General features: G+C 41.1%; 1 protein-coding gene across 33 annotated transcripts in view; it reads right to left on the bottom strand.

The window, feature by feature from the left end:
* The window catches only part of OSBPL6 (oxysterol binding protein like 6), a 209,150-nt gene that overhangs the window by 177,371 nt on the left and 4,254 nt on the right, over window positions 1–27,525 (bottom strand). For 10 of the 33 annotated variants that reach the window (XM_065525697.2, XM_074009516.1, XM_074009521.1 and 7 more), the window contains exon 2: window positions 1,355–1,527. The exons of the other annotated variants lie outside the window; for them this stretch is intronic. The gene's annotated coding sequence lies outside the window, so the exon portion shown is untranslated. The remainder of the gene's footprint in view (window positions 1–1,354; window positions 1,528–27,525) is intronic. 33 annotated transcript variants of the gene reach the window in all.

The raw sequence follows: 27,525 nt of genomic DNA, 5'->3' as shown, positions 1-27,525 counted from the left end.
CTAGCCAACCCTGTGACAGTTAAAGGCAAAGTCTCTGTGCAATCAGCCAAAGGCTCAGAAAACATCCATCAAGATGAGTTCAATAACATTTGCATAATCATAAAATTGTCAGACTCCCAAGGCCATAAGGACCCACTCAAAGCTGTTTCAAAGAGCCAAAGATACCAGATTTGAGAATGAGTAACAATAGGTGAGTGTGCTAAAATCATTAAAAAGAACACTTTAAAACCCAACCAAATGGAATCCAATCACTTAGCCAGTGTAAATACTACTCAGTTTTCTCAAAGGATTTAAAAACAGTTCTACCCCGAGGCAAAGAATAAACTGAAGGGCCTGGAAAACGTCACTCCATATCCTTTTACTTTTTACAATTTCCTTAACTGTAAGAAGTATTTAATAAGCAACAGCCAGTATTGAAAGCTATACCTATACCCACTTAACTAACATTACATTTGACTAAATCTCAATCAAGATTTGAATCCAGTGCTATAAGGCAGACAAGAAATCCATGTCTCTAGTACATTGTGCTCTCACAAAACAATAAGCCAAAACAGGAATATCTCTAAAGAAAAATGGGAAAAACACAAAGGAGGCAATTTAACCACAAAATTCAAATGGCCAACACAATACAAAAAAAATGCTCTGTCTGAATAATAGAGATGCAATTTAAGACTACGTAAAATCACTTTTCACATAACAGGTTGATAGAGAATCAGAGTAAACTTTTAGAGTGAACTAGTAACAAGTCTTACAAGGCTCCAACATCTTTAAGAAGTTATTTTAAGCAAAAAATCAAGCAAGTGCATACTCCTGTGTATAAAGATGTTTATCACAGTGTTGCTTATTGCAACAACAAAAAAATAGGATACAACCTATGTGTCCACCAAATCTCTGCAGCCATTATAAACAACAATAAATATAGAGCTACCAACTTGGAAACACTGGGGAAGGGAGAGGTTTATAAAGCAGCATGTGTGCATGACTATTTTTATGAAAAATAAATATAATAAATGATTTACAGGAATATAAATACTAGAGAAGAAAATCTGAGTATTTAACACCAAATATTATCTATTTCTGGATACTGGGATTATTTACCAGTGATTTTTACTTCTTGGAGGAGGGTCTATCTTATTTTTCTCTGCCCTGTACAATATTACTTCTTATAACAACATTTACTTTTCAAATGTTAAAAGAAATTATAATTGATTGTTATGCACACCAAGATTCTGTTTTATTTTATCAGCAAACCTTTGCTTTGGGCCAAGATTATGAAATCTCTCTGTAATATCTGAGTCTCTACAAATCAGAATATAGAAGGTTTATGGACATCCAAGGATTAAAATTACATCACCAGCATCAACTCCTGTAAACCAGGCCGGTGGCGGGGAAGGCTGCAGCCTGGGGTTGCTCCACGACAACTGCAGAATCAGAACTTCCTGGGGCTGGAGGAGAACATGTTGCAAACCATCACTGCTTACAGTCTCCATAAAAGTGACTCTTTAGTAGATGACTTCCTTCATTCCTCTCCATTCCCAATGCATAACATAGAAAAAGAGAGAAAAGTTGGTAGCGTGGCAGAGGACTGGGATGCGAAAGTGTGCACACTTTCAAATACAGCATTCCTTGGTGATTTATTCTAGTGGGAACAACATAAATGCTATGCCTGTGACAGGTCACTTCACAGTACGGATCTGAACTCAGGAAAGTGAAGCCATTGATTTATACCTGTCTGCCAGATAAAGGTATCTAAAACACGCTACTTCACGTATTGATCGTGAAATCAGCCCTCCTCCCTACTCCCCAAAACATGGCTGGTTGACTGAGTCAATTATCCTGTGAGTATCACTCACTGACCAAAGCCACATCTTTGCAAAGTCAATCCTCATCTCTGTAAGAATAGACTGTACTTGGCTAATAGGCGGTGCTTACTGATGATCAGCTAAATCATTGTGGGAATACTTAGAAGTTTACTACTTGAAAAAGGCCAGTGAAAAAATGTATAACACATACATAATCGACAAAGACTTCTGATCAAATAATTATCTTAGAACTTAACATACATTTCCAATAAACCATGCTCATAGCTTCATCTACCCTTTCAGAGTATTTCCTTCAATTTCACTCAATAATGAGCCAGTCATGTATTAAAGAGCTGTATAGTATCTTTACAATGCATTATTTCAAGTAGTACTACCTGCTTATTAGATGTTTCCTAGTGATGTTTCTATCCTACACTAAAATAGTTGACAATACCCTGTGGTCATCCAAATTTAAACAACTTCTCTCAAATTCTTTATTTTTATTCAGTTTATATTTATTTATCTTATTTTCTTATTCTCTCTCCAGCCATCTCTAAACTGCACATGATCAAGATTTCCACAGACTGTTTTTGGTGGCTGGAATTTACATTTGATAGGAATAGTCTAGTTGAAATAGCCAAGCCCCAGAATGGAGGGGGAAACAAACAGCTTCTTTGCCTCAGAGAGCCCTGAGCTGCCTCAATGGGCTGAAAAGTCAATAACCTCTGAGCTAAGCCCATCATAAAACCGGCACTCTGGGCAGATTCTGGCTTAATGGACACAGCCTGGTTCTCCCAAGAGGGCAATTTTTTTCAGATGCTTTCACTGCTCAGCCACACTCCAGCAACGTCCTGTTACTGCATATTTCCATGCAGCATCTCAGCAACATCTTAAAAATCCAAGATCAATGAGAAAATCCCCCTTTAGGAGATCAACCTGATGTCAGCAACAGAAGCAGAACTATAAGTGACAGAGTATGGCTGCGTAGACAACTCAGCTGATGTTGCTGCTGCAACATCACATTTTACTTTCAACAGAAAAGTACATTTCAGCTTCTGCATTTTTCCCTATGAAACTGAATAAAGATGTGTACTATAAGACATATTTTATAAACAAAGATTTAAATTCCAATAAGAACACTATTCATTTTTTGGCTGGGCACAGTGGCTTACGCCTGTAATCCCAGCACTTTGGGAGGCTGAGGCAGGCAGGTTGCTTGAGACCAGGAGTTCTAGACCAGCCTGGGCAACATGGCAAGACTCTGTGTCTACAAAACAATACAAAAAAACAAACAGCCGGCCATGGTGGTGTGCATCTGGAGTTCCAGTTACTAAGGAGACTGAGGTGGGAGGATCACTTGAACCTGGGAGGTAGAGGTTACAGTGAGCCAAGATCACCCCACTGCACTCCAGCTTAGGTGACAGAGTAAGACCCTGTCCATCCGCATTCCCCACCGCTGGAAAAAAAAAAAAAAAAAAAAAAAAAAAAAAAAAAAAAAAAGGGAGACTGTTCATTTTTTAACTTAAAAAAGGCGGGGGTAGGGGTGGAGGATATACTTCCAATTAATCCAAGGTAGTCAATTGGCAAAATGGAACTTGACGTCTAAAGCCTCGGCCAAACCAGTTTTCACATTCTAACATTTGTTATGTGTATGCCTCTGGTTCTATCAGCACATACTATGCGGGAACAGACATGAGCTATGTGGGAACAGACACCTCCACGATCAGCTTTTAGACCTGCAGCCTGACATTATCCCCTGTTGACATCTCCAGTCTCTTTCCTAAGCACTCAAAATCTTAAAACTTTCAGTATTAATCATATTTGTATGTTTCTGAAATCCCCAGGCCACCACTTAGGAGGACATCCTGAACCTGTTGCCTTGAAATAGCATTGCTCAGAAGGCAGTGGGGATGATGGTGAACGTGGTTATTTTAGCCTATCCAGCCTGCTAGGATTTATTGTCCACAGTTCAGCACATTGAAGATGACATGCCACAGTGTCACTAATTGCTCCTGACATGCGAGGTTTACCACTGGAACCTCTGAATATAAAATGGGTCTTGGATTTAACAGCACGTAATTAGTTGCTGTTACACTCCAAAAGTAGAATCTTGCTGGAAAGGGGTCCGATGGGATGGCTTTCAGCAGCAACATGCACTGATTATAAATAATTACTTGCCAAGAATCAGCCATTCGGAGGCTGACACATATTTCAGCTTCCCTCCCCAACACCCTAGCCTAATACGTGCTACAAAATTCACTTTCTCTGGCTCCTCATTGATTCTCAAGTAAAAGACACCCTTGCCCCCTAGGGTGCTATCTCCAAACCCAATTGTTATGGAACTAATACCCTTAGGCTAGATACTAGGATTAAAGCACCACAGGTTTTGAAATTCACCTTGGGATCTGGAAAGTTGGCTTGGCCACCTACTATTTCTTATTTTCAGTAAGCTGTTCTACTTCCGTGCTTCCACTTCCTATTTTGTAAAATGGGGATAAAAATACCTACTCCACAATGTTGTTGTGTGGATTAAATCTGAATATAGATGATGCAACCAGCACAATTCTTGGCCCACAGTAAGCATTCATTAAAGGATATCTTTAACAAAACTCCATTTTTTTTTTTTTATAAATAGTCTATTGCTAAGAGTCTATTTCATATTGGTCTTGCTCTTGAATAAAGGCAAATTGGACAAGTAGCATTATATCCAGAATCCTTCAGGCTACGAGAAAAAGGGAATCAAGTCAAAGCGGGTAAGTAGGGAAACAAAACTGTCAGAGAAGAGTCAGAAGTGGAGAGAATTAAAAAAAAGGAAAGAATTATGTACAAGAGGGAAAAATTCAGGTCTAATAAAAAGGAGCAGGGATAGGCTGGGTGTGGTAGCTCACATCTGTAATCCCAGCACTTTGGGAGGCTGAGGCGGGCAGATCACGAGGTTTGGAGTTCAAGACTAGCCTGGCCAACAGGCAAAGCCCCATCTCTACTAAAAATGCAAAAATTAGCTGGGCGTGGTGACGCACACCTGTATTCCCAGCTACTCAGGAGGCTGAGGCAGGAGAATCACTTGAACCCGGGAGGCAGAGGTTGCAGGGGGCAGAGATCATGCCACTGTCCTCCAGTCTGGGCAACAGAGCAAGACTTCATCAGAAAAAAAAAAAAAAAAAAAGAAGGAGGGGGATAAAAGAGAGGGAGAGAAAAAAGTAAAAGAGGAAGAAGTTGAAAGAGAATCATGGAAAAGGTGGTAAGATGTTTGAGAAGCAAACAAGGGGAAAGCCATTTCCATTACCAACCCAGAATACCTCTATTAATAGAACCAAGAGAATTTTGTCAAGAATAGCTTACCTTCCTATAGCATTCTCTCTCTCTCTCTCTTTTTTTTTTTTAAATAATGCTTACAGATTTATCTCTATCTGCCCTAAGAAGGACTTGCCCAACAAGAGAGGCCAGGCAGAAACTGTTATCCTGAATTTACTTCTGAGGACAAAGAGTCAAGAAGCTGACTTGTCTACAGATGGACCACGTAGGCATTTCCTACTTGTAAAATAAAATCTTTAACACCTTCCAACCTCCTTTTTAAAAGCACAGTCTGGTTAGCCTTTTATAGCAGAAACAAATTCTATCCTATTCTTGTTAAAGAAAAAAGAAATTGAAACTTTTTTGGACTCGAGGGAAAGTTCTTGAAACCTAAAAAAAATATTTTAAAACAATTTCAAACTTACAGGTAAACTCTCAGAACAGTACAAAGAATGTCCATATCTGCTTCGCTCAAAAACCCTATTGAAACTCTGCCAACCACTGATACAAAAGTTAGGAAGAAATTACTTGGGCAGATAGTGAGGACATGGAAGTCCTCCATAAGGTTTTCCTTTTAATGCAAACCAGCCCCAAATTATTTTCCTAACAATAAGTGGCTTGTAAAACTGAGTTGCAGACATAGATGCCGGCAATTGTGCCAATCATGTTCGAGATGGTGGTTCCATCTTCCCTTCTCTTTGTCAGTCTCCTGTACAGTAAGAAGCAGACAAGATGGTATAGATCAACTGGAAAGGCCACTTGCATAATAAGATTAGGGTGGGGCAACCAGCCTTCCCTATGCATTATGTAAATGTCATACCTGATGGAACCAATCTGTGAGCCCTATGTAAATCAGACACCATCTCCTCAAACCTGACTATAAAATCAGGCACATTCCCCACCAGCTGGTCCTTTCTGCTGGGAGACCACTTTCTTTATAGAGAGAGCTGTTTCTCTTTCTCTTCTCTTCTGCCTATTAAACCTCCACTCCTAAACTCATGTGTGTCTGTGTGCTAAATTTTCCTGGTGTGCGACGACGAACCCCCGAGTATACACCTTGGACAACGTAGCCGCTTCACCATCCTACTGACTTCTTTTGTAGCAAAAGGATTCAGTCCAGGATCATTCATGGTATTTGTCATGTCTCTCAGTTTCCTGCAATTCAAAGCAGTTCTTTGGTCCTTCTTTGAGTTTCATCACCTTTAAAAATACTCTATTTTAAAATAACTTAAGTTGCATGAACAGTACAAAGAACTCACACTCCTCTTTCCCTTTGACTTAGACACTGGATTATTTAGTCTTCAGCACTTCTAAATCATTTGAGAGTAAATTGTGGATATGATGCCCCTTCATTCCTGTATATTCCAGTATGTATTTCCCAAAACAAAGGCACTCCCTTACATAATAACCATCTGACTAGCTCGATAAGTGACTGAATACTGATAGAATATTACTATCAATTCACAAATGCCATTCAGCTTGTCCCAACAGTAGCTCTTTCTCCTTCCAGGCCCAGAATCCAATTTGGGACCATGTGTTACATTTAGTTATCCAATCTCTCCTTCAGTGTGGAGTAGTTTCTTGGTCTTTCCTTGTCTCATCCTTGACAGTTTTAACAAGCCAAATCTTTTATTCTCTCGGATAACTCAGGTCACCCTCAATTTGAGTCCATCTGATGTCTCCCTCATGACCAGACTCAGGCCATGCATTCCTGGCAGGAAGATGCCAAAAAACGATAAAGTCACCATTTTCCTCCTCGTAATTGATAGGTACGTTGTAGAGAGACATGATGAGACTCTACCAGTATCCTGTTCCTCAAGCCTCCATTCTTAGCATCCACCAAACTTAGCATCCATTGACAATTCCTGCCTTAACCATCACTATGTTTGCCAAATGGTGATTGTTCTAGTTCCTACATTCCTCCTACATTCATTGGTCAGCATTCCCGACCAACAAAAGAAGAGCTTCCTCTCTCTCACCTTCACTTATTTATTTTTATCAATACAGACTCATTGAATCCTATTTCATGTAATGACTTACAATCTGTTACTCTTATTTATTTTGACATTCTAGTTTTCCCAGATATGGTCAGTGAGAGCCTTTCATACTTGCCTTTTTAAAAAGTCAATTGAGTGAATATGATTTCATGTACCAAGAGGTATATTCAGGGCCAAAAACCTCCAGTTTCTCAATTCGCTTTGGGAGTTATAAGACAACACTGAGAAATCATTCATGAATGTAATCCTTTTTTCCCCCCCTTTCCAATATCTACTAACCAACACTTAAATACAAACAGATATCCTCTTAGAATCAGCTGTCAGGTAATATTTAAAGTGGCATGTCTATATTACCCTTCATAAAAAGATGAAAGACCTGAAAAAGAATCTTCGGTACCAAGGTCCTATGGATTGATTTTGTACTTGTCTAGCCAGCCCCCTCAAATGAGTAAGTTAGGACCTTCCTCAAACTTCTCCCTTGGTTCAAGACTCTCCTTAGGTGATTTCAATCAGGCTAGAAATAACACCAGCCTCCAAACCATGAATTTGTGTGTGTGTCACACACCAGACCCAGTGTAGATGCACAATACATAGCAACTCTTACCTTCTGTCCCCTTCACCTGCCCCAGAACTAAACATTCATTTTTCCTCCAGTATCACACACCTCCATTACTGGTCAACTCAAAGTCACCTCCTCAGTTGATAAAACTCTGCTAGTGCTAGAACCCAGCCTCTTTTTTTCAACATTGCTGCCAAAGTTTCAGCTCCGACTCCTGCCACTAACACTCTCTCCTTCCCTTACTTCACCAGATTCCTCTCCCTAAATCACAGAAACATGACACTCTCCCAGAGAGAGGGCTTCTCTCTCTGCAGAAAAAGGCTGCGTCCCCAAGCTCTGGCATCAAACTATGTCTCTCTTGCAGTCTATACTCCAACCTCACAGAACTCTGGGCCTGCAATTACGTTTTACTTATTTGTCTACCACAATACAATGCAAAGCCTTGAAATTAAGGGTGGTATTCAGCCTCATCTCCATTGCCCTGCTCTGAGCTCAGTAAATGTTTGCTGTGCTGACAAACAAAAAGGCACCTGTGGAAGACACAGTTGTCCACTTATTAGAAACACTACACACAAAGGGCCAGTTTTCCCAGAATTTTATTACTGATTCACATTTGAATAGTGACACATTTGTTTTGGATAGCAGAGGAATGAGGTTACTTGGCATACATCGGCAGAATAGGTAAAAACTTATTCTATATAGACGTTATTTCCATAGCTCATAACTAATAAGAAACCCACTGAATAAAATATTTCTTTTCCATTCCCAATCCCAGAAGTACCAAGATTTTTTTGTTTCTGTTTTTTGTTTTTTCTTTTTTAAAAAAAAGAATAATTTTGCTTTTAAACCAGTCCTTTGCATCAAAGACTTATTCGATGGTCAATTTTACGTGTCAACTTTGTTACAAGCTACAGTCTAGTTATTAAACCAAAAACTAAGCCAAGCATTGTCGTAAATGTTTTTGTTTGTTTAGAGACAGGGTCTTGTTCTGTTGCCCAGAGTGGATGCAGTGGTACAATTCACAGCTCACAGCAGCCTCGATCTCCTGGGCTCAAGCAATCCTCCTGCCTCAGCCTCTTGGGTGGCTGGAACTACAGGCATGTGCCACCACACCCGGCTGATTAAAAAAAAAAATTTTTTTTTTTTAAGAGACAGGGTCTCACTGTGTTGCCTAGGCTGGTCTCAAACTCCTGGGCTCAAGCAATCCTCCCGCCTCAGCCTCCCGAGTGGCTGGGATTACAGGCATGAGCCACCGTGCCTGGTTCCATGTGAAAGTATTTTGTAGATGTGACTTAAGTCCATAATCAGTTGACTTTAAGTGAAGGAGATTATAAGTGGGCCTGACTGAATCAGTTGAAGTCTTAAGGGCAGAGCCGAGTTCCGGGAGAAGAAATTCCACCTGTGAACAGCAGCGCCACCCTGTGCCAGAGAATTCCAGCCTGTTCGTCCAGACAGCTTGTCCTATGGATTGATTTTGTACTTGCCTAGTCAGCCCCCACAAATGAGCAAGCCAATTTGTGCAATAAATCTTTTATCTTCTATTGGTTGTGTTTCTCTGGTAGAACCCTTGACCAATCTACTTCCAGAATAAAAGGGGAAAGAGGATGTAACAGCTGAACAGTTAACAAGATCTAAATAAGGCCTTTACAGGATTGCCTCATTTTGGAATGGGAAGTAGTCAGGCTCCTAGAACATCAGATACCCCATATTCAAACATAAGTTCAAACACATATAACATATGCCACGGCTTCTGTCCAACTGCATTCATTACACATTCGGTTGGCAAATATTTGTTATGAAAGGCACTGGGGAGAGAATGGTGTGCCAGACAGGCATGGTCCCTGCTCTCAGGGAGTTTACAGGATATTGGGACATCATCAGTCATCAAACCAGTAATTATACAAATACTTGATTAATTATAATTATAATGAGTGCTAGGAAATAAAGGATGCTGTTGGCATATTTAGTAGGGGAACTAACCAACGGGGGAGGGCTTTTGGAAATGCCACCAAGGAATGACACTGAAGATAAGATGAGTAGGGCAAGCAGGCAGTAGCCGGGCAGAGGACAGGAGAAGAGCAGTCCAGTCACAGCAGACACTTGTGCAAAGGCCTTAGGCAGCAAACCATCTACATGAATTCGAGATGACCAGTCCGAGCTGTTGTAAATTAGGAATGGGGAACATATAAGATTAAACAGCCACACAAATAAAAGACAATGATTTGTCAAATTTGTCAAATCACTGACAGCAATTTCACGTGTTTAAGCACATAGTGACATGATCGGACTTGTGCTTTAATATTTATCTAGCAGGTGTGTATAGTTTGGAAGGAAGCAAATTGGATTGATGGAGACCAGTTACAAAGCTTTTGTTATAGTCTAGGAAGCAGATGATGAAGGCATGAAAAAGGGCATGGTAATGAGGATGGAGAGACGTGGTTAGCAGCAGAATCAACAAGACACGGAGTTTAGTGTTGGGTGATCTCCCAAGTGGAAGAGTCGGGGCAGGGTGGGAAAGGCCAGATTTGAAAGGGACAATCATGGTCCCCAGTTCTGTTCTGGGCATGCACAAGTTAGAAATTCCTGTAAGATAACCATATGAAAATACGCCTCTGGAATTCAGAAGGGACCTGGCCCAGATAGATAAATTTGGAATTTGCTAGCAGAGAGTCAGAACTTGATGCGGTCAAGCAGGGAGGGAGTATGGAGTGAGAAGACTAAGGATAAATCCCTGGAAGCACTGACATTTTAGGTGGGTGGAAGAAGAGCTTTCAAAAGTGTCTAAAGAGGAGCAATCAAGAGGGTCCCTGTTCGGGCGGGCGTGGTGGCTCATGCCAGTAATCCCAGCACTTTGGGAGGCCGAGGCAGGTGGATCACGAGGCCAGGAGTTCGAGACCAGCCTGATCAACACAGTGAAACCCTGTCTCTACTAAAGATACAAAAAATTAGCTAGGTGTGGCGGTGTGTGCCTGTAATCCCAGCTACTCGGGAGGCTGAGGCGGGAGAATCGCTTGAACCCGGGAGGCGGAGGTTGCAGTGAGCTGAGATAGTGCCATTGCACTCCACCCTGGGCGACACGGAGAGACTTGTCTCAAAAAAATAAATAAATAAAATAAAAAATTATCAAAAGGGTCCGTGTTCACACAGGGTGCACTCGTTTACATAAAAATGTTTTCCATGAGCAATTTTAGTTTTAGCCTCTGCGTTTAAAAAGTTGCATACCTTCCCTGAAAAGGAAATAACCAAGCGTAAGGGGAAAACCCAACTTGAATGGACACAAGTAATTTCCAGCTAAGGTGTTTTATACAATAGGTACCACCTCACTGATTACTGTTTGCAACAGTTATTCAGTCTTTGGGACCAACTGTACTTTCTGAAGTCCCTCCTTTTAACACTAATAGCTTGGCTCTTTATGTATAATTAGAGCCAATTCAGGCAATTAATTGTAAGGCTCACCTCAGAACACACTGCTTTAATCTTTCAGAAATCACTGTGTGTCACATTCTTCTAAGAATGCCTCACTTGAAATAAAACACTGAACCAACAGGAAGTATTAATTTTAAAAAACTCTAAGAAGAGTGCTCTGACCCCCAAAAGAATCACACAAATTAGTGCAGGCTCAGTGACTAAAAGAACTCCAGCTCCAGGAAAGGACATATTTAAATTACGATCGCACTTTGTCAGATTAGGAACACTTCTTGCCTTAAATCCTCCCCATTAGCATGACACAGGGTATGTCAGGGAAACCTCTACAGTGTGCTGAGCTTCAGAGGGCAATTTGTAAGGCGGCCTTATTAGAGTTTATAAAAACAGGCCCAGCAGAGGCCTCACAGACTCAGCAGGCACAACAGCACGAGGCACAAGTGGGAGCTTAATGAATATTTGATGATGACATTTTTCCTCCCTTGCATGATATGGCAAGGCAGCCCCCAACTTCCCAATGGAACCTATGCCAAAAAGTTGGTTGTTCAAATTTATGACCTGGAAATCAAAACATATACTGTTCCTTTAAAATATGTTATAATTGGTGGAGTCCAGGCCTTGTGGGAAGCCATAACGGAGTTAGAGTTCCTAACCATCACTTACAACAATACTTTAATGAAGAAAACACAGTGCATTACCATTGAAGATACCGCTCCTCCAAGGAGAAGGGAGGGGCTCACGTGGCTCCAAGCTGGGAATCTGGGCAGAGGGTAATAGTAGGGCAGCAATAAGGGGCTGGGGCCAGTGGCTGACACCTGAGAGATCCAAAAGCAAAGCTGAAGATGTAGTGGGTCTTCAGAGTGGGGTCAGGTGGAGACTCCAGCCCTGACAGGGCTGCAGAGATAGAGGAGGGTAGGGAATCCCTATCAAAACGGCATCCGGCTGAGGTCAGGAAATAAGCAGCAGGTGCCAGGAGCAATCTTGCTCTGGCAGGAGCCCTGAAGAGACCGGCAGGCCTGGGGCTGGGACAAACTGAAAGCTGAGCCCTAGGCACAGTCGGATATTAATCAAAGACCATCCCCTTGGGCCCCAGGACACAAGGTTATCCAGTTTCTGAAACCATATTGAAAGTCAAGCACCTGCTCACCTATTTGTACACAGGGATTTTAGGATTAACTAGGTGGTTCAGAACCTCCTTGACTTTTTGGGGGGTTTTTGTTTGTTTGTTTGTTTTTGAGATAGGATCTTACTCTGTAGCCCAGGCTGGATTGGGGTGGTGCAATCATAGCTCACTGCAGCCTCAAACTCATCAGCTCAAGCAATCCTTCTTTCTTAGCCTCCAGAGGAGATGGGACTACAGGTGCGCACCACCACACATGGCTGTTTTTGATTTTTTTAGAGACAGGGTCTTGCTATGTTGCCCAGGCTGGTCTTGAACCTCTGATCCTCCCATCTTGGCCTCCCAAAGTGTTGGAATTACAGACATGAATCACTGCACCCAGTCTTGATTTTATATCTTGCTCTCTCCATGTAGTATAAATTCATGCCCTACACGAATACAGCAAGATACAAAGGCAAGAGTGAGTAGCTTGAGTTTAAACAACCCTCTGTCATTGTCCCAGCCTCTAAGCCATTCCAGCAGAGAGAGAGGTTTTTTGTTTGTTTGTTTTGAAACATTGTCTCACTCTTGTCACCCAGGCTGGAGTGCAGTGGGCAATCTCACAATCTCGGCTCACTGCAACCTCTGCCTGCTGGGTTCAAGAGATTCTTCTGCCTCAGCCTCCCAAGTAGCTGGGATTACAGGCATGTACCACCACACCCAGCTTATTTTTTATATTCTTAGTAGAGGCAGGGTTTCACCATGTTGGCCAGGCTGTTCTTGAACCCCTGACCTCAAGTGATTCGCCGCCTCAGTCTCCCAAAGTGCTAGGATTATAGGCGTGAACCACTGCGCCCAGGCAAGAGGGGTCATTTTTATGTCCATTGTATATGAGGCATATTGTATCTACATTTATCTTCCTAAATTGATATCCAAACCCAAACGGCCATCAGATAATATCCTTAGGTTGAATCATCTAACAGTAAAATACTAGGGTGTCCTAATTGCAGGGGAAGGTCAGTTTGAAAGTCTCTGCTGGAATTTTTTTAACTGTCAAATTTACTTACAGGTCAGGTGTGGTGGCTCATGCCTGTAATCCCAGCACTTTGGGAGGCAGGAGGATCACTTGAGGTCAGGAGTTCAAGGCCAGCATGACCAACATGGTGAAACCCCATCTACACTAAAAAATACAAAACAAAGTTAGCTGGGCATGGTGGCAGGCACCTGTAATCCCAGCTACTCAGGAGGCTGAGGCAGGAGAATCGCTTGAACTTGGGAGGCAGAGGTTGCAGTGAACCGAGATCATGTCACTGCACTCCAGCCTGGGTGACAGAGTGAGACCCTGTCTCAAAAAAATAAATAAATAAAAATAAAAATAAATTACCTATAGTCTTTTTCTTTAAGAAAGTCTTATTTTCCAGAGTACATATGGCTATAGCACGGAAAGAGAGAAAAGTGGGAAAAAAAAGGCACCATGTCTTGGAAAGCTTTTTAAGTTATTTGGTAGTTTTTTGTTTGTTTGCTTTTTCTTAATGGTAGCCAGGCCGGTAGCCTTCAGGCAAAAGCTTGTGAGGTCTCTGTGAAATCTGCCCAGCCCAATAGGAAAACCTCAGGATACTGCTATTGTAGTGAGAGCGGGCTTCCTTACAGGACCCAGCTCTGTCCATGAAGCCCTCTGTTTAAAAGACCCACTTGAGTGCTTGAAGCTCTCAAATCAGCTCCCTTGGGGACTCACTCTTAAACAGAAGCAGACAAGCCACAATCACCAGATATCTGAGGAAAAACTCAAACATGAAAGACAGATCAAAACAAACATAAAGAAAGTCACTTGGAGGACACCGAGGTTTCCCTGTGCAGGGAGCAGAAAATGTCAATAACCTCAGAGGGGTGACAGAAGATATAGCATCCATCAAACAAGAAAGGGATGCTAAAAAAAAAAAAAAAAAGAAAAGAAAGAAAGAAAGAAGAAATTTCAGACATGCAAAACTCAATAGAAAAGCTGGAAAACTGCCTCTTTGAAAACCTAGAAAAAAAAAAAAAAGAGGAAAAGGAAAATAAGGTTGAGGAAATCTCCCAGAAAGTAGGGCAAGAAGATTAAAAACAAAGAAATATGACAGCAAACATAAGAAAATTAAAGAACCAATGAATCTAGGAAGTCTAATACCCAAATAATCCGAATTTCAGAAAAGAGAACAGAGAAAAGTGAGGGGAAGAAAGCATCAATAAAACTAATGAAGATGTTTCAGATCTTAAAGACCTTAATTTTCCAGACTGAAATGGCACACCAAAGAGGGACAAAAGACTGAATATAAACAGAGAAAACACTACCAACTACCAGACAGAAAAACAAACTTAGGTTTTAGAATGGCTTTGGTCTTCTTAACAATAACTTCAGGGCCGGGCGCGGTGGCTCAAGCCTGTAATCCCAGCACTTTGGGAGGCCGAGATGGGCGGATCACGAGGTCAGGAGATCGAGACCATCCTGGCTAATATGGTGAAACCCTGTCTCTACTAAAAATACAAAAAACTAGCCGGGCGAGGTGGTGGGCGCCTGTAGTCCCAGCTACTCGGGAGGCTGAGGCAGGAGAATGGCGTAAACCCGGGAGGCGGAGCTTGCAGTGAGCTGAGATCCGGCCACTGCACTCCAGCCTGGGCGACAAAGCGAGACTCCGTCTCAAAAAAAAACAAAAAAAAAAACAAAAAAAAACAATAACTTCAGAAGCTAGGGGGCAGTGGACTAAAGCCTTGAATATTCTAAAGGAAAATTATGCCCAACCTTGAATTTTAGGCCCAAACTATCAATTAAGAATGAGAATAGTGTAAAAATATTTATAGACATTTAAGATCTCAAAAACTTTACCCTCTCAGGAAGCTAAGGGAGGATGTGCTACACTAAAAAGAAAGACAGGGGAGGAAGGAAAGAAGGAAGAGAGGAAGGAAGGAAGAGAGGAAGGAAGGAAGGAAGGAAGGAAGGAAGGAAGGAAGGAAGGAAGGAAGGAAGGAAGGGAGGGAGGGAGGAGGGAGGGCGGGCGGGAGGGAGGGAAGGAGAAGGAGAAGGAGAAGGAAAGGAAAAGGATGGGAGGGGAGGGGAAGGGAACGGAAGGGAGGGGAGGGGAGGGGAGGGGAAGGGAATGGAAGGGAGGGGAGGGGAGGGAGGGACAGAGGGACAAGCAAAGAAGAGGAAAACACAAAGACATAGAAAGCAGGAGATCCAATACAGGAGAGAGGTGTGTGTTGACAATAAAAAAGGTTTAAGATCAAAACATACGCAAATAAGTATTTTGAAAGGATCTTGAGGGAGGATATCAAATGTACAGGAGATTTTTCTAAAGCTAAGTGGCAACTGGTTTGAAAGAGTCTAATTTAAGAGGTAATAACTTCGAGCTAATTTTAAGAGTATTTTTTTTCTTTCTCAACTATTTGATGATAAGCAAGTATTAACCAAATTAATATTCTATGGGATGGCTCTTTTTTTTTTTTTTTAAACAGAGTCTCACTCTGCCACCCAGGCTGGAAGGCAATGGTGCAATCTCGGCTCACTGCAACCTCCGCCTGCCGGGCTAAAGTGATTCTCGTGCCTCAACCTCCCAAGTAGCTGGGACTACAGGCATGTGCCACCACGCCTGGCTAATTTTTTGTATTTTCATTAGAGACGGGGTTTCACTGTGTTGGCCAGGCTGGTCTTGAACTCCTGAACTCAGGTGATCCGCCCACCTTAGCCTCCCAAAGTGCTGGGATTACAGGCATGAGCCACCATGCCCAGCCCGGCACTTTATTTCTAACAAAACTTTGCTAATTGTCACACTGGCACACAAGTTCTCTAAATTCAGTCTCCATAATTTGGTTAATATTTGCTTATCATCAAATAGTTGACAGAAAAAAAAATTCTTAAAATTAGCTTGAAGTTATTACCTCTTAAATTAGACTTTCTCAAACCAGTTACTACCTAGCTTTAGAAAAATTTCTTGTACATTTGATATCCTCCCTCAAGTTTCTTTCAAAATATTCTCTCCACCTCCATCTCCCACCCTCCTCCCCAGACACACACAGCAGCTCTAACTCCAGGTCAGCACACAAGAGGTTCTCATAGGTGACTTCCCCTGCATACTCATGGCATGCAGATGTCCCCAAATTTACTTCTGCAGGTATCTCCTGATGCAGATGTACTCATAGCTGGAAAAACCAACTGCAGTTGGCTGAAAAATACACACCAATCCCACCCTTAAAAAATATGTTCACTTCCTAATCCCCTGAGCTTGTAGATATTACCTTATACGGCTAAGAGAGAATATTACCATATATGACTCCCAAACATATGATTAAGTGAAGGATACTGAGAGGAGGCGCTTATCCTGGATAATCCAGGTGGGCCCTAAATACAATTACATGTATCCTTAAGACAGAGACACAGAGAGTTCTGACACAGACAAAAAAAGAAGACACACACAGAGGAAAAAGGGATGTAAAATAAGACAGAGATTTTGAGTTATGTGGTCACGAGCTAAGGAACACCAAGGACCAGAACCACAGAGAATGAATTTGTGTTGTTTTCAGCCACGAAGTTTGCGGTAATTTATTGCAGTAGCCATGCGAAACCAGTATACCACTCTACCACGGAAGCACTCACAGGTGCACCCACACAAGGCCACCTTTATAGGCAGGGACCCACTGGCTATCGCTTTCTCTTTAAAAACAAAACAAACAAACGAAAACCCCAGCACTTTGGGAGGCTGAGGTGGGAGGATCGCTTGAGTCCAGGACTTTGAGACCAGCCTGGGAAACACAGGAGACCTAAATTCTCTACTAAAAACAAAACAAACAAACAAAAACAACAACAGGCCGGATGTGGTGGCTCACATCTGTAATCCCAGCACTTTGGGAGACTGAGGCGGGTAGATCACCTGAGGTCAGGAGTTCAAGAGCAGCCTGACCCATATGGTGAAACCCCATCTGTACTAAAAATACAAAACTTAGCTGGGCGTGGTGGCAGGTGCCTGTAGTCCCAGCTACTTGGGAGGCTGAGACAGGAGAATTGCTTGAACCTGGGAGGCGGAGGTTGCAGTAAGCCAAGATCGTGCCACTGAACTATAGCCTGGGCAACACAGCAAAACTCTATCTCAAAACAAAGACAAAACAAAACAAAACAAAAAACCCTCCTGTAAGAAAGAGTTCGTAAAGAGCTTACTAAAGCCTTTGGTAAGTAAACTAAACCCTATGGTAAGTGATTCAACATAAATCTAATTTTCTATCCCTTTCTTCATTTCGAAAACCAAAGGCTGGATAATGATATCACTAAGTACACAGGTTACGTGACAGTGGCCTCATCATTTTGTGCTGACTTTCTGTCCCATTGGCCACTGTATAGAGAAGAAGATGATCAAGTAAGGACACTGTTTTTACTTTGCAGCCTGTGAACTCAGTCTCATTGCTATGTCATGCCTCATAATCCCTAACCACACAACTTTAAGTGCTATCTGGGTTCTCAGTTTCCTTTGTATTGACACAGTATATGCTAGCTTTTTCACCACACATAAACCAGAGACGGGTCTCTTTCGTTTCATTCTACCTGTTGGAAAATACTTTAGTTCTTCACATAAGACAAAAATTAGATGCCAACTTTCTCAAAACAGCCAATAAGAGAAATCCTAATCACGTGGCTGTGTAATACAGTATTAAAAAAGAACTGTGGAAAAATTGGATGCATCATCTGATTAATCAGCATATTAGGTAGGCTCGAGTAGTTGAAGGTTATGTACTAATTCAACTGTGACTAGATTTTAACAGTTTGAAATATCATTTTCAAAAAAGGCAAAATTAATACTTTTTTGCCCAGCCTTTGATATTTTCATAGCCAAGAGCCAAATGCTTCTAAAGTGTGACAAATGATCATTCTAATTAAACTGATCAAACACTTAGCTGTGCTGCTTAGTGATATAATACCCTTAAGAGGATTAGACAAACAATTCTGGAAATACACAAATCTATCATATTTATTAATGAATTAGTGTTTCAATAAGTGACTACATGTAACTTCTCATTTGTCCAAGTCACTGACCTAAAAGTGACTTGGGCATATATACTGGAAATATCTCCTACTGTGCTGCTTGATTTTTTGTCCTCTGCACAGCGTTTGTGCTGAAAAGATCCTTCAGTGAAGTCCAATTTGTCTATTGTTTCCTTTATCATGAGCACTCTTTATGTCCTGTTTAGGAAATCTTTGCTTATTTCCTTTTTCTAGAAGCTTTGTTGTTTTACCTTTCTCAGAACTACAATCTATCTGGAACTGTTATTAGAGATCCAGAACTTATTAGATCAGGTAGAATTCTAAGACTTCTTTCTCCCCCATCACTTCTCACTGACATCATCTGGGGCTAACTACAGGCTCCCTTGTTTCTTTAAGGCCATTACAGCCATTGTCCACACCACAGAGAACTGAAGGCCACTGAAGCTTCTCTTTTCTTCCCATCCACCAGCCTTCATCTTTGGCTTCCTCCCTTCCCTGTCTACTTAATCATGAGCCGTCACTCCAACTTCTTTTTAGCACTCTCATTTCCCCCCAACTCACTCACTCAAACACAAATCCCAACCCTGGCAAGGAAAAGACATTATGGGCCAGTTGGCTTTGGAGCTACAGGAAACTGGGTTTGAAATCTGATTATACAATTTACAAACTGCAGGAGCTTGGCAGTCAGTTGACGTTTCTATTTTCTCATCTGTGAAACTGAGAAAGGCTGGGCCTCACAGTGGGGGAAGGTGGGGTAGAGTGTGGAGGTAAAGGATTAACAATACCAACACCTTGTAGGCCTATTGTAAGGATGAGAAATAATGTTTGTTAAGACTCTGGTGCAGAGTAGGCACCGAATAAGTAAATGAATAGTAGCAAAAAAGAATCAATGAATCAATAAAACTGCTAGCCAACTCACTCAACTGCACTGATAGAGTAACTCTCCCTCTCAGGTGGGCTTCCAATGGTAAGCTCTTTCCCCTTCACCGCACTGGCTACGTTAACTTTTACCACAATCCCTCAAGACCTCCACTTCACTCCTCTGCCTGCCTCCTCACTTTCAACAGATATTTGGAGGACTTCTGCTTCTGGCCAAGATGAAGGACTGAATTTATCTTCCTGTTGGAGACAACCAAGAAGTGGACAAAACATACAAAGAAATAGTTTTCAAGATATTATCAGGCAACAAAAGACAGTGATCCCCAAGAGAGAGGAAAGGAGTGAAGTGAGTCCTAAGAAAGACTATACTAGGTTACTGCCTTGAGTGAGGTTCCAGCAGTGGCACAGGGAGGGGGAACCCAGGCCCACGGCAACAGACTTGAGCTGACAGTTCAGAAAATCCAAGGCAGCTGTAGTCCAAAGGAAAAGAGAGATATTCACAGAGAGATTTCCAGAGATCTGCAGAGAGTTCCCCTCAAGAATTCAGTGAGGCCAGGCAGGGTGGCTCACACCTGTAATCCCAGCACTTTGGGAGGCCGAGGCAAGTGGATCACTTGAGGTCAGGTGTTTGAGACTGGCCTGGCCAACAAGGTGTAACCTCCCCTCTCTACAAAAATACAAAAATTACCTGGGTGTTGTGTGGCGTACACCCATAGTCCCAACTACTCAGGAGGCCAAGGCATGAGAAACGCTTGAACCCCGCAGGTGGAGGTTGCAGTGGGCAGAGATCGCGGCGCTGCACTCCAGCCTGGGCAACAGAGTGAGATTCTGTCTCAAAAAAAAAAAAAAAAAAGAAAGAAAGAAAGAAAAGAAAAGAATTCAGTTAATTCATGCTCATAGGTATAAGGAAACCAAAGAGGCTTGAGAAAAAAACACTAGAATGCACTAGATATGACAGAACAGTACCCACATTCATAGAATCAAGAACAGTCTGCTCCCACCTGCCAAACTAGAAAGTCTCATGATTCAACGGACATTAGGTACAGTATACAGAAGGGTCTTGCCCGGTTCGTGGCAATAATTAGCCTTAAATTGAGCACTATCTGGTCCCAATAATGAAATCTTAAAGCCAAGACCTTAAAGAGTCAAACTATTTACAAGTAAATTAATTGCATCACAGAACAAAGCTCAAGAACATTTAAAGGAATGCAAAAATATTCAGCACTCAACAAGGTAAAATTCCCAATATTTAGCATCCAGTGAAAAATTACCAGGCACATAAAGAAGCAGGGAAATACGACTCATGGTAAGGAGATCCTGACCCAGAGCTGTCACAAAGATTAGAATTAGCAGGCAAGAATATTAAAAACAGTTATAATTATATTCCGTATGTTCGAAAAGTTAAGTAGAGATATGGAGATATTTTTAAAGACCCAAATAACACTTCTAGAGCTGAAAACTACAAAGTCACAAAGTCTGAAATTAAAAATACATCCTTGGATGAGATTAATACTGTAGACATTGCCAAAGAAAAGATGACTAAATGTGGGCCAGGCGCAGTGGTGTGAGCCTATAATCCCAGCTACTCAGGAAGCTGAGGTGGAAGGATAGCTTGAGCCCAAGAGTTCAAGTCTAGCCTGGGCAACATAGTCTCACCTCATAAACTGAGGGGAGACTCTACCTCAATTTAAAAAGAAAAAATTAAAAGAAACTGAGCGTAAAGACACAGCAATCGAAACTATCCAAAGTGAAACAGAGAAAAGAGAACTTTAAAAACTGAACGGAGCCTCAATGAGCTGTGAGACAATTTTAAGCAGCCTAACATACAGTACATGGACTCCCCACAAAAGACAGAATCATGAAGAAAAAAACAGAAAAACCTATGTGAAGAAATAATAGCAGAAATTTGTTCAACTTTCTTGAAAATGAAAATCCCACAAATTCAAGATGCTCAATGAATCTCAGTGGCACAAGAGACATGAAGAAAACCACATCAAAGTACATCATGATCAAATTACTCAACACCAATGATAAAAATAATCTTTTTATTTCTTTTTTTCTTTTCCTTTTTTTCTTTTTTTTTTTTTTTTTTTTTGAGACAGAGTCTTGCTCTGTCACCCAAGGTGGAGTACAGTGGCACAACCTCAGTTTACTGCAACCTCGACCTCCCAGGTTCAAGTGATTATCCTGCTTCAGCCTCCTGAGTAGCTGGGGTTACAGGTGCCCACCACCACGCCCAGCCAATTTTTGTATTTTTAGTAGAGACAGGGTTTCACCATGTTGGCCAGGCTGGGCTCGTACTCCTGACCTCAAGTGATCTGCCACCTCAGCCTCCCAAATTGCTGGGATTACAAGCGTCAGTCACAGCACCCGGCAGATAAAAAGAAATCTTAAAGCAGCCAGAGAAAAAAGATACAATATGCACAAAGATAAGGATAATAGATTTCTCATTGAAAACAATGCAAACAAGAGGCTACATCTTTAAAGCACTGAAAAGAAAAATACAATCTACCTAGAATTTTATACCCAGTGAAAGTATCTTCAAAATTGAAGGCAAAATAAAGACATTTTCAGACACACAGAAGTGAAAAAGTTATCACCATTGGAAATAAGAAATGTTAAAGGAAGTCCTTTTAAGCAGAAAGAAGATGATTCCAGATGGAAATATGGATCTGCAAAAAGGAATGAAAGGCACCATAAATGGTAAATACATGGTAAATACATAAGATTTTGTGAATTATCATTTACATATCTTTAAAAGATAACTTTTCAAACAAAAGCAGTACCAATATATTGTGGGGTTTATTACATAAATATGACAGCAATAGCACAAAAGTCAGGAAGAGGAAAAAAACAAAGGATATTATAAGGTTCCAATACTATAAGTACTCACTGTAGTGTCAGATTGGAATGGCTGATTAAAAACTGACCCAAAGTCTACCTGGATTCCGCCATTCCCGAAAGGAACTATGAGTCTACTATGTGACTTGATCTTAAAGCTGACATCACATCTGATAAAGCACTATAACTGCAGTTAACAAGCACATGTAAGAATGGTCATGGGAACACTAATTGTCAGGCACACTTCTCACGTTGAACAAATGCCACAGGTCCCCGTCAGTATTTTTTCTACATCTGTACATACATGTTTTCACAAATTAACTCTATGTGGACCATGTGCCAAGTCAGGATGATTTAGTGTCCAGGCATGTGATGGTCAGTACAGGTCTAGCACTGGCTTGGACACCTCACTCAATTCTCAGACCCTCAGTTTCCTCATCTACAAAATTACTTCTAAGATACTTTCTGTGATTTGGGTAATGCTGGAAAGGCTAATGTTCTAGTTAAGTCTTAGATATTGAGCCACTAAGAAAATATGTCTCTGGGGCCGGGCACGGTGGCTCAAGCCTGTAATCCCAGCACTTTGGGAGGCCGAGACGGGCGGATCACAAGGTCAGGAGATCGAGACCATCCTGGCTAACACGGTGAAACCCCGTCTCTACTAAAAAAATACAAAAAACTAGCCGGGCGAGGTGGTGGGCGCCTGTAGTCCCAGCTACTTGGGAGGCTGAGGCAGGAGAATGGCGTAAACCCAGGAGGCGGAGCTTGCAGTGAGCTGAGATCCGGCCACTGCACTCCAGCCTGGGCGACAGAGCGAGACTCCATCTCAACAACAACAACAACAACAAAAAAAAAAAAAAAAAAAAGAAAATATGTCTCTTGCCGGGTACGGTGACACACAACTATAATCCCAGGTACTCAGGGGGCTGAAGCCAGGAGCTGGAGGCTGTAGTGCACCATGATCATGTCTGTGAATAGCCATTGCACTCTAGCCTGGGCAACGTAGTGAGACCCTCATCTCAAATAAATAAATACATAAATAAGAAAATACATCTCTTGATACAAAATATTCTCAAAGTAACCCCAAAATAATCATTATATTGGAAAATGGCCATTTTTTCACTCTCAAGTTGTCATTTTGAGTTGATTCTATGAAAATCAGTTGCCTGCCAACTGCTAACTCCCAACATTGCCCACTAATATTTTCTTTAGACAGAGTAACCATGATTCTTAATCTTCAAATCAGAAAGGTGAATTTAATCTTAATTCTAAATGAAATATTAATATACATTTGTAGAGTCTACAATTTCAGAAATATTTATTTGGCCCAGGCGCAGTGGCTCATGCCTATAATCCCAGCACTTTGGGAGGCTGAGGCGGGCGGATCATGAGGTCAGGAGATCAAGGCCATCCTGGCTAAAAACCCCGTCTCTACTAAAAATACAAAAAATTAGCCAGGCGTGCTGGTGGGCACCTGTAATCCAGCTGCTCAGGAGGCTGAGGCAGCAGAATGGCGTGAACGTGGGAGACAGAGCTTGCAGTGAGCTGAGATCACACCACTGCCCTCCAGCCTGGGTGACAGAGCAAGACTCCGTCTCAAAAAAAAAAAAAAAAAAAAATTATCTGGAATTCCTAAAGCATTTCTGGAAGTCCTAAAGAAAATCTGTTTTAGAAAGAAAATTTCAAGGAATTATAGAAAATAGCATTAAAATCAAGGAACACCCCTGTACAACACTCCATCACCATCCTCAAAAAGAGATTACTAACTTCTTATAACAGTAATCATCTATGCCAGCAGAGGAAAAAGGAAGAAAGTTACATCATGATTTGTGGGCAGATTTTAGAAGTGTCTGAAGAGCCAGGCACAGAGGCTTACACATGTAATGCCAGCACTTTGGGAGGCCAAGACAAGAGGATCACTTGAGGTCAGGACTTCAAGACCAGTCTGGCCAAAAGGGTGAAACCCCGTCTTTATTAAAAATATAAAAATTAGCCAGGCATGGTGACACACACCTGTAGTCCCAGCTACTGGAGAGGCTGAGGCAGGAGAATCACTTGAACCCGGGAGGCGCGGGTTGCAGTGAGCCGAGATTGTGCCATTGCACTCGGGCCTGGGTGACAGAGAGAGACTCCATCTCAAAAGAAAAAAAGTGTCTGAAGAAACAGAACCTTGCTTGCATTTAACTCATATGTTATTGATTTGCATATAAATGTCAAATGGCCCATTTCAAAAGCAAAAAGAGCAACTAAAAAGCTCCAGCACCTCCAACTTAAAGAAATGTGCTTTAATCTTTGTATATTTTATTGCTGGCTTTGAAAAATGTAATCCCTAAACCTCGTTATTTCACAAAATTTGGCCAGCTCACAAAGAATAATTAAGCATTATTCTCGAAGAATTTTTAAAAAATATTTCCTACACAGAGAAATAATTGTCAGTTAGCTACCCAATAATGGACATTTTGAGACTCGAAGTGCAGCACTGCCTTATCCAAATATGTGTTTTCCTTCAAAGTTTAAAGGGAAAAAGCTGAAAGTTTTTTCTCCCAGTGTTCCAAAAGATTAGAATGTAAACACAAACCAAACAGAACTATAATTAGCATTTCAAATGGCAAACAATGTACAGTATAATTTTATACGAATCAATTAACAAAAATTGTATATTTAACAACACTTACTGAATGTCCACTATGTACAAGGCTATGTGATGTGGGAGTTAAAAAGATGAATACATAGAGCTTTCTAGGTCTATGAAAAGCCCCTTAATAGCATTAGTTTTGGGGATTTAACAAATGAAAAAAAAAAAAAAAAAAAAAAAAAAAAACCCTTAATGGTTATCCTGCAGAGGCTCCCCATGACATTTGAGCAGTCACTTACAGGCAGCTAAAGGTTGAAGACTCAATATCTCAGAAAGCCAGGCAACCACAGGATTTGGCCCCAAACCTAAGCAATAAAATCAGTCAGCCTTCTAGAAAGACCCAGAAAAACACTTAGCAGTAAATACCCAAGCATTCCCTCAGAAGCAAATTAACAGAAATATTAAGTGTGTAGAAAAAGAGTAATGGTAGGGGTTTAAGGGAGAACAGAAGAGGACAGAAAATAATGTGAATTTTTATTTGTTGAAAGCAGAATTTCACAGTATAATCAAAATTTAAAACGCTGCCTTTGGATACTGACACATGAAAGCTCTCATTTGATTTAAGAAAATTGAGTTTTATGTGTATGTTTCTTTTAATCACCCATAGGGATTAATAATTTTGGTCATATTTTACTATCTGCCAGATAGTATTTATGCACCGAACATGGCAAAGCCTGAGTGAAGAATCCAGAACATCCAATGGATTAGATGCATCTAATTTCTTCTCAGAATATAACAAATGTACAAACTGTCATATCTAATAGTCACTAAACACCAACAATATACCCAAGGCCAACTGAGTTAGACAAAGTTGAATTTGAAAGAAATGTTCTATTTGAATGTTTATTACTTGAAAAACTGAGATCCAATTAAATTATCCTTGGTCATTTTAGCTATTGTACCTTTGGGGGTACTATTTCTGTAACAACAACTCCCTAACATTGCTGGCAATATGTGGTGAGTTTTTACTCTGGGCCAGAAGTTCACAGAACACTTGACACAACTGGAGAGTTAAGCCCTAATAGTATGTCCATATTACAGATAGCATGTCCGTATTACAGATAGTACACCCACATTACAGACAAGGAAACCACCTTGGGCAGATTACTTAACCTCTTTGTGCTGCAGTTCTCTTATTTATTTATTTATTTTTGAGATGGAGTCTCACTGTCATCTAACCTGGAGTGCAGTGGTGCAATCTCGGCTCACTGCAACCTCTGCCTCCTAGGTTCAAGCGATTCTCCTGCTTCAGCCTCCTGAGTAGCTGGGACTATAGGTACATGCCACCACTCCCAGCTAATTTTCATATTTTTAGTAGAGACTGGGTTTCACCATGTTGGCCAGGCTGGTCTCGAACACCTGACCTCAAGTGATCCACCCGCCTTGGCCTCCCAAAGTGCTGGGATTACAGGCATGAGCCACTGCGCCCAGCCTCAAAGTTATTTTTAAAAGGTATAAGTTCAATAAGAAAGAAGCAAAGACTAACATGAATTGACACTTGTAACATCTCCAAAAACCTGAAAAATCTAAACAATTACTTAAAATCCGTTCATTCATTCCAAAAATATTTATCCAACACCCACCATGTGCTAGGTCCAGAGAATCCAGCACTAGCTAAGCTAGACATTATCAATGAGGAGCATGTTCTCACTTATTTGTGGGAGCTAAAAATTAAAACAATTGAACTCATAGAGATAGAAAGTAGAAGGATGGTTACCAGACGCTGGGAAGAGTAGTGGAGAAGTTAGGGGGGAAGTGGTTGGCTAATGGGTACAAAAAAATAGAAACAATGAATAAGTGAGCTGGGAGTGGTGGCTCATGCTTGTAATCCTACACTTTGGGAGACCGAGGCAGAAGGATCCCCTGAGCCCAGGAGGAGTTCAAGACCAAACTAGGCAACATAGGGAGACTCTGTCCCTTAAAAAAAAAAAAAAAAAGGAAAAAAGAAACAATGAATAAGATCTAGTATTTGATAGCACAACAGATGACTATATTCAATAATAATTTAATTGTACATTTTAAAATAACTCAAAGAGTATAATTGGATTGTTTGTAACACAAAGGATAAATGCTGGAGATGACGGATACCCCATTTGCCCTGATGTGATTATTACACATTGTATTCCTGTATCAAAATAGCTCACATACCCCATAAATATATACACCTATTATGTATCCAAAAAAATTAAAAATTTAAAAACACCTCTACATATAAAGCAGATACCATAATGCACATTTTCAAACATCAGCCTGGATATCTATTATCACATACTTGAGATGTTTAAACCTTACTAAAAGCTCCCACAGCAACTCCACTATTTTCTTTAAAAAAAAAAAAATTTTTTTTTGGCTGGGCACAGTGGCTCAGGCCTGTAATCCCAGCACTTTGGGAGGCCGAGGTGGGCAGATCACGAGGTCAGGGGCTCAAGACCAGCCTGACCAATATGGTGAAACCCCATCTCTACTAAAAATACAAAAATTAGTCGGGCGTGGTGGCACGCACCTGTAGTCCCAGCTACTAGGGAGGCTGAGGCAAGAGCATTGCTTGAACCCAGGAGGTTGCAGTGAGCCAAGATTGCGCCACTGCATTCCAGCCTGGGTGACAGAGCGAGATTCTGTCTCAAAATAAATAAATAAATAAATAAATAAATAAATAAATAAATAAATAAATAAAATTGATACTACACACCAAGATTCTTCATTTCTTTTCATTACAGTCAAATACCTTTGACTCTCCTTTTCTTCTTTTCTAGGACAGTAGTTTTAGTTTTTAAACCAATCCATTTCATTTTCTCCAAACTTGAGAACTCCTATCTCAATCAGCAGTCCCTCCTAATGAGAAGCCTTGGATCTCTCCTGGTAGCCCCCACCTATCTGTTCCCTAAACTTACTGTATAAATGCTTTGAGTGGTTCACTGTTGGAAAATCCCTCATGGCTCCCTCAACTTCTGTTCAAATCATTTTCTAAGTCCACAACAGCCTTCTTCTCAGC

The sequence above is a fragment of the Macaca fascicularis genome, chromosome 12, assembly GCF_037993035.2.
Source record: "Macaca fascicularis isolate 582-1 chromosome 12, T2T-MFA8v1.1".
NCBI lineage: Eukaryota > Metazoa > Chordata > Mammalia > Primates > Cercopithecidae > Macaca > Macaca fascicularis.
Note: the sequence above shows the minus strand (reverse complement) of the source record. Positions and strands in the feature narration are given on the sequence as shown.